We start from the raw sequence: 9,178 nt of genomic DNA on the forward strand, positions 1-9,178 counted from the left end.
TCCATACCAGTAGCATCAACAAATTCGGAATCTTCTTGACTGTCAGTAGCAATTATTTTCTCTTCATTTTCGCTGTTCAAAATTTTCGATATTATATTTTGAACCGAATGTATATTAGGGTGGTCCAAAAAATTCTTTTTTTTTAATTTTCAGTTTGTCCACCCCGTAAATTTGTAACAAGTTTCCATAGCAATAACATTGTATAGTTTCAGTTGGCTAGCTTTAGCGGGAGAGGGTGCTCAATCGAGTGCGGTTTTAGTCGCGCTCGACGCGCAGGTTCTCTGATTCATTGAATGTTGGCATACGGTTCAACCAAAGACTATGTAAGGTTTCACCCCCCGAAAATCGGGGGTTAATAGACACGCCGTTATTTTAATCACAGATTTAACTTAAAGATCAATTTAGAATGACTTCTGAATGTTCAATAGTACGTGGCATTAATAGTTACTCAAAAGAAAACTTACTAATTTCTATATTGCACTGTTGTACACGGGCTATTAATGATAGACGCGGCTTTTTCTTTAAATGAGTTTTAATTTTCCTTATACATTGCAACAGTAGTTACGCAATATTTTTTGGCCAAGTATTGTCAGTATAAAATTTCAACCCAGTATTTTATATCTTTACTACTCCATTGAATGCCCAAAGGAGTATCGCGTTGATTACGCCAAATGCATAACTAAAGCCCACAGCTCTTGTTTAAAGAAATTCTGGAATTAAACTAAATTTTTAACATTTGTTGGTGAGAATTTGAAAACCTTCCTTTTCAGAAATAGTGTGACGTCATCCTCAAAGGTCGTATTTCTCAGAGGTCTCTGAATAAATGGTAAGTTCTATCATTGCTTGGCAAGACTAAACCGCAAATTGCACAAAAATGGCTCGATTGTAAGATTGAATACGAAGCGCGGCAAGGGGTTTCCTAGTATAAATCCTTTGACTATTTTAAATTTAGCAGTTTATTTTTATCCTGGCCTCTGCACTTTTAAAAGTCAACGTGATAAAGTTTGTTAGTATGGGACCAACATTTATATGATCTAGAATTAAAAAAAAAATATTCGTGAGACCTTTATCGTTTGATCGAGATATACAATTACTTGATTATCCTTTGAACAATTGTTAAAATGATAAATTATGTCTCTCATTATATTTAGATTTGACAATTTATTTCGGTTCGACACACTTGACGTTTAAACTTCATGTATAATTAAATGTCACGTAAACGTAAACGAAAATTTTATAATCTGAATTTAGGAGGGCGATTGATCTTAAGTTATTTTAATCTAGAGGATCTACCTTCTGGTATAAAAGTATAATTATTGCCTTTAAAGAGGTGCTAAAAATTTCATTTGATTTAAGAATATCGTTACGAACTTTAATTATATTATTATTTTCAAATCAATTCATATATATTTTATTTCCTGCATATAACATGCCATAGTTATACATTATAAAAACACTTTTACAAATATATACATACACTTTGTCACAAGGTTAAAAGGTGGTAAAAGATTTACGTTTTTTTCTCTTTTATTCCCCAGTTTTTTTTAATTTTACAAGTTGACGTGTTTACATTTTAATTCTTCAATATTGGAGATTCTTAGGTAGACAGCAAAAGCAGCTCTGTTCAGTCTCTACCGCCATTAATTAAATTATATACAGGGTCTTTTTTTTTGCTCGGAAAAGTGTTTTTTTTCAAAAACTATTTATAGTACCGATTTCAAATTTGGAAGGTCAATTCTCTATACCGGGGGACATCAGTTTGAGAAATTTGAGCGTTTTCGGTAATGTTTTTCACCAATTTTGAAAAATTATTTTTCGACCACTAGGTGCGAGATAAAAAATTTCTATTATAAAGTTGTAGGCCGTCATCGAAAACCCTTAAAAATTGTTCACTCGACGAAAAACAATTTATTTATCAGTGAAAATTCGAGCTTGAAAAATTTACAAGTTGGTGAAGCCAAATTACGATTGTTTGAAACGATAATTGAAACCGAATTACCTAATCCAGTTGAAACTTTGGTTAAAAAAACGACCGGATTTAAAAAACACGAGGCTATAGGTCAATCCTAAACATGCATTGGGTATTTAAAGGAAAACTTTGGGAGATTATTATCAGTGTTTGATAATATTTCGAACAATGCCTCGTTATTCAGTAGCTGAGCGTACCGAGATAGTTGCCATTTACTATGGAGAAGCAGCGCAAAACCTTAGAAGAGTGACTGAAATCTTCGCAGAAAGACATCCAAATGGAGCACCATCTGTAAATACAGTAAGACGAGCAATTCACGATTTCAATCAATTTGGTCACTTGCAACCTAGGTTTCGCGGATTGGGTCAACCGGATTTAGACTTCGAGAACAATGTACTCGCGTACTTTGTGGCATATCCTCGTCACAGTTGCGCTAACGCCGCTGCTGATTTGGGTTGTTCTGCAAATCGTGTGTGGAAAATTCTTCGTAAGAATCGCTATCACCCATACAGAGCTACGCTCCACCAAGGACTAATTGACGGAGACCATCAAAGACGTTATGAATTTAGCAACTGGTTACTAAATGCTGTCCAAGAAGATAGACAATTTTTGCGCCATGTTTTGTTCTCCGACGAAGCGTCATTTTCTAGAGATGGGCCCTTTAATCATCAAAACAGCCATCTTTGGTCTGACATCAACCCACATTGGGGTTTTGAATATCATCACCAGGTTCAATTTGAACGGGTCAATGTTTGGGTTGGACTTGTTGGAAACCGTTTGATTGGTCCCTTTTTCCTGCCGACGAACCTCAACGGCCAAAGGTATTTACATTTTCTACACAACGAACTGAGTGACGCAATCGACGACCTTCCATTGGCTGAAAGACGTCACTTGTGGTTTTAGCAAGATGGCGCCCCTCCGCATTTTTCCCGGCAAGTAACTGAGCACCTCAACAACGAGTTTCCTGAAAGGTGGATAGGGAGAAATGGTCCAGTGCATTGGCCAGCAAGGTCACCTGACCTAACACCGCTGGATTATTTTCTCTGGGGATTCGTTAAAGCAAAGGTATACGCCACGCCCATTGAAACTAGGGAGGAACTCATTAGACGAATAATCAGTGCTTGCCGAGACGTCACACCAGAAATGGTAGAGAAAGCGTTTGAGAACTTAATTGTCCGCGCACAAACCTGTGTTGCAGCCAATGGTGATATTATTGAAAATGTTTTGTAAAAATTTATGTGAATAAAATATCTGCATTTAAAAACCAAACGTGTACATTTTTTCAAGTGTGAAAACTCTACTACGTTTGTATTAGACTTGTTCCCTTTTCAATTATCGTTTCAAACAATCGTAATTTGGCTTCACCAAATTGTAAATTTTTCAAGCTCGAATTTTCACTGATAAATAAGTTGTTTTTCGTCGAGTGAACAATTTTTAAGGGTTTTCGATGACGGCCTACAACTTTATAATAGAAATTTTTTATCTCGCACCTAGTGGTCGAAAAATAATTTTTCAAAATTGGTGAAAAACATTACCGAAAACGCTCAAATTTCTCAAACTGATGTCCCCCGGTATAGAGAATTGACCTTCCAAATTTGAAATCGGTACTATAAATAGTTTTTGAAAAAAAAACACTTTTCCGAGCAAAAAAAAAGACCCTGTATAAACATAGCTTAATGGTAATTTATTATCGATTTTATTGGAACTTATTTGCATTATGTTCGTATATTTTTATACCTGTAATTTGTTACTGGAATAAACTTTAGATATCGCTTCAACCGTACCAAACCGTAGAGCAATATTCTTTGCGTTATGTAATAAGTGACTTATTAAGCCCTAGGAGAACGAAGTTTTAGAATGCAATATAGTTTCCTATTGCACCCTGTTTTTAATGTGGAGAAAAAAGTTAAGTTTCTTGTGCAGCGAAATACCCAAGTCTCTGACATAATTTTCGTGTTTTAAGATGCCATTAGCTATAGAATATTGGTAAGCGTTTGCTATATGCTTCCTCGTAAAGGTGACTACGACAGTTTTCGAACAGTTTAGTGGCATTTCATTAGTGATTCCCCAGTGATGGATGTTATTGATGTTTTTATTTAAAGGTTGGCAGTCGTCGACTGATACTATGGTATTGTACGTTTCATTGTCTGCGAAGGCTTTTACGTTGCACGGATGCTCGATGGCGTTATGCCCGTCGTTCGTGAAAATTACGAACAAAAGTGGGCCAAGGCATGACCCTTGCGGTACACCGCGCTTGGAAATATACGATTAAGTTGTAATTCGCCTATTGATTTTCATAATATTCTTCCGGTCATTAAGAGAGCTCTCAACCCATTTAAAAACTCTACCGCCTAGACCGTAGCCTTCAAGCTTCGATAATAGAATTTTGTGCGACAAACAAGCGAACGCCTTGCTTAAATCTAGGAACACCTCATCAACCTGTCCCTTTTGTTCGACGTCATTCATAAAGGCCTTATAATTCGTAGCTGTCGATCTGCCTCTACAGAAACCGGGCTGCGGTTCAGAGATAAAATTTTTGAACAGAAAGTATAGATACTTATAAAAGATCGAATAAAAAATCTTCCAGAAAATACTCACATCACTCAATAACGAGATCGGTCTATAGTTTTCTAGAGCGTCTTTAAAACCTTTTTTTTAAATTTGGGACGATCAGCGAGGTCTTCCAGCGCGCTGGAAATGTTCCACACTGTAGGGAAAGATTAAATATATGCCACAAGATGGCAGCAAAAATATCAACACTACCCTTGATAATTATGGGTGAAATACTGTTTCCACTGACTGCTTTACGTCTTCCTCATTTAAGGTTGGGCTATAGAAAGGGTCGAATCTGTTCGATTTAAAACCATTAAAAGCTGGGGTGGTCGTGGCGGTATTAATATTACAACCAAGGTTAGAAAAATAGTCTGAGTCTTCTTGCTCGGTTATTAACTCACCGTTTTCCTCAAGAATTAAGTCACCGCCTTTGTTTTTCACGCGCTTGTTAACATAATACCAAAGTTTGGCTGAGTTCTTATGTATGTCAGCAACAATAGAGTTTTCATGGAATGTCCAGTCTCGCTTGAGGAGCTTTTGACACTGCTTCCGTAAAGTTTTGAAGGTGGACAAATCTTCGTTAGCTTTTTTTGGCTTTTCGCGAAATTTTTAAGTACTGCCAGCTGCCGTTAGACGTCCCCTTGGCGCAAAAAAAAATCAAATGTTTATCGATTAATTTTAAATTTATACGAAGTTTTTAATTAATATAAACAGTATTTTTAGAATCTATAGGTCTTATTTTATAAGAAAAAAATAATGTCTTTATAAATTCAATAGATGAAATATCGTGCAAGTAACACTTAAATATTAATAGTGTTATGCATACTTTTGGAAAACAACGGATAATAGTAATAATTATTATAAATAACGTGAAATTGCCTAGTATATCACCCCTATATTCTACGGATAAACGCTAATTGTATAAAAGAGGATTATCTTTACTTATATAACTACCTCAAAAATACGATTGGGCACCTCTGAATGACAGTACAGATGTTAGAAGAGCCAATCAAACAAGCAATTGAAGCGCATATATACCAATTACATAATTTAAATACCTAATTTCCGTTTTGGTTTTCGTCGGCGCTGAGGACAGTCTTAAATCGAAGAAAACTACCATTATAGGAAATTAAATAAGTGGAAAAATTCTGTCGATCTAGACAAGTTTAGGTTCAATTGCAAAAAATCGCGACGGCTCATGAAACGTGACCATACAACCCATTACGCGGCAACAGCAACCGAGATTGCTAGTAATTCCCAGAAATTATAAGATTCCAGCAACAGTCGCCTTAATCGCAAAACGTTCTAACGCTGATTATGCCATCTCTGATCCAAATTGTAAATTATAATATAACATCGCCATTCCTTTTTTATCTCGAAATAACTGATGAATAAGTTTTACAAGCCATAAAAAACTTAAACCCAAAAGATCCGTTGTGTTAAACTATTTTCCTACCTAAATTGTTCATTGTTGTGCTGAAACCTACACTCCTATTTTGGCATTTATTTATAGCTTTTATAACCATTCGAAGGAAGGGAAAGTTATACCAGTTTTAATAAATTGTTGTAAATCGGAAAAAGCTAGTTATCGTCCGACTTCGCTATGATCCGTCTTCGCAAAATATTTTGAGATTCCAAATGATAAGTACTTCTCTAAGTGGTTCAAGCAACGAAGTGATATTACTCTATAATCAAAATTATTTTAAGCACTAGAGGAAGGTTCAGCCTAATAAGAAAAATATAATTCAATTATGTTATTGAAAGGTTCACCTTGAACGAAAAAGAGGCTTTTACTGTATTCTCCACCCTTAACAGGAAAATGATTTGTTTTTCTGGTCGAATGTAAAATGTAATTGTTTCTTCTTTTATTTGAAATTTAACAAAATATTTTTGGGTGTTTTTGGCTTTATGAAAATAATTGGTAAATTTACCGGTAAAATCACTCGGTAAATTTACCAGCTCACGTCTCTACGGGTCCTTAGTTACGCCCAGATATAAGAAATGTATATTAAGGTCTAGATAAATTTCGGGGCGTCTAAGCCTAACATAAAATACGGAATTGACACCTAGCAGACACCGAGGAAGGCACGTGACCAAGAGCGCGAGCTCTCTTAGCATTTTTGTACTAAGTGCTTGATCTTTCCGCAGGCCGTAGTCTTTAGACCCCATCTCTTGGTGACTTTTAGTATAATTTTTAAGCAGGAGACAATGGCTCTTGCGACGATAGCACGAGGTTTCTTACCGATAGATAGCGCCTTATAAGGATAGCCTGCGGAAATTACGCGTTTCTGCTAGCTGTCACCTCCGTATTCACACCCATTGAAATATTTTATCTAGACCTTTATATATAGTTACGCCACTGCTTGATAGAAAAAAACGACTAAACGACGGAGTACATTGTAAAGTGTAGGGTATTAACCGCGACGGGTCTAAAAACTAGAAAGAAGCAAATCCCAGGCAAAATTCCGGCGAATACAGGCGGACAATGGAAATTGTATACCTTTTTTTGCGGGAAAAATTTCGCTTCTCTCTTTTCGCTTATCTTTCTTTAGTTTTGCGCTCTTTATAAAGATAATTTACCGCAAAATTGCGCTCATAACGGTGTTCATCACTGCTTTTAGCTAAAATAGTAGCCTTTAAAAATTAATAGAAGTTTGTATGACAAAACTGAGAAAGGTCCCCGGAACTCATTTGCGTTTCTTTTTAAAACTATCAAATCTCAAGCTTTAAGTTTTTGCTAAAACTTGCTTGTAGGAGCAAAAAAACACGCTGTATAAAAAAAGGGTCGAAACAAATAAGGATTTTTTTTTATAAAAACCAATTTCTAATAAAACAATTAATGGTTACGATATTTTAAACAATAATTACAGGTCACGATATGTTAAAACGCTAAAAATTCTTAATATTATTAACTAACTCCATTCGCAGTCGGTCTGTGAGATATGTTGAAACTTGAGGCTGCTTGAGTACGTAGTTTCGCTTCAAAGTTCATTCTTTTTGTCTTAGTTTTTGGTAAACCGTGACAATGCCCAGTATCATTGGTCATCACCAAACGCTCACTATTTCTACGTAAAACTGCTCGTTGATTACATGAGTATTCACCTCGGAAATAACAACGAAAGTTAATATCTCCATTAGGCATAGCTTTGTCTCTTAAATATAAATGGTGGTCCTGTTTATAAACGCGACTGCCTCTTCTTTCGCCCGAAATAATTTCCATTATTAATATCTAAAAATGTAACTATGGATCTGTGAACGGTATAAGTTAATATGCAACTTATTGAAGGGACGTTCTGTTATTTATTTCGTAGACCCAGTCACTCTAATAATTGAACTCTCCTTTTCTCTCTACCCGAATGATTCGAATCACGCCACTCTGCGACAAGTCTCGTGGGTTACCCTTTTTCGCCCCCCCCCCCCCCATTTGTTTTTGGTCTATTTTTTATGCGTCGAAATTTTGGCCAACCCGTAAAGGGAATACAGTTCCCGGAATTATAGAATACTTATAGGATTAAGGAAATCAATTTGGATTAATATTTGTATCTAAAATTATAATGGGATTTCATGAAATTCTTGAATATTTTTTTAGGATTTAGGTCGATTATTAAAGATTCAGTGACTATTTTGGGATTATAAATATTTTTAGGATTAAAGAATAAACGTTGAATTACAATCTATTTAGCGGGATTACTTTGATGATTTCTGGATTTTTTACAGTGTGCACTCACCTACCCATAACTCCACCACTGCTTCTGAAGAAAACCCAAATGTCCCACTCGAAGCAGTGGCGTTGCTAAGACCCCCGAAATGTTGGTGACCGGGGTGGGGGGATTTTAAACAAAAACCTTCGTCAGCACCCTCCCCCCCTTGAAATTCTGACCTCAAAACCCCCTGAAATGAAATCCTGGATACGAAATCGGTTCGAAATTCGATTCATCGTTTTCACAGATTGTCTTACCGATTATTTTTAGTTCCTACTAAATATCCGGAAAAAAAATTATATCGAGTATCGGAGCTATTTTAACATCAAAAGCCAGTTTTCCAAATGAAAAAAGGCGACAAAGGTGTGAGCAGAGAGGTAAAGAAGGAGCCTATAGGTGGCCGCGTTTGGGGCGAAATCGCTTGATTGGGAGGGAGAGAGGTGGGGGCCGTGCGCTTTGCATCTGTTTTTATTTTCAGTGTGACTATCTTTTCTCTCAAGGTCTCATAAACAAAAGACATAATCCGATCTTAGTTACAGTTCTAGTTTACTTTACTCTCCTTTTGCAAGTTTATTTATTTATTTTTGTTTAAAATAGAAGATCCTATTTAACCCCTTTCATTACTTTTGTTAAACTAAAAGTCATGTGTTTAAAGTCACTTTTGATTTGTTTGTTTGGATAAATTAAGATTAACAAGCAGGGTACACTCTAAGAAAATGGGGTGTACGAAAAGTGTAGAAAAGGTGTTTTTTCCAAACGCGCCTTATTTACACCTTTTAAAATCCGGAATATTTTTTGTGTTATAAGAATAACTCAGAATATACACCTTTCTAAAATACAAGGGTTAAAAAAGGTGTTTTTCTTTCGAGCACGCCTTTTTTAAACCTTTTAAAACCCCAATATACATTTTTACATATGATTATTTAATTACATAAAAATTATCTCAGTTTTGAAA

The sequence above is a fragment of the Leiobunum rupestre genome, chromosome 4, assembly GCF_980474605.1.
Source record: "Leiobunum rupestre chromosome 4, qqLeiRupe1.1.hap1, whole genome shotgun sequence".
Taxonomy (NCBI): Eukaryota; Metazoa; Arthropoda; class Arachnida; order Opiliones; family Sclerosomatidae; genus Leiobunum; species Leiobunum rupestre.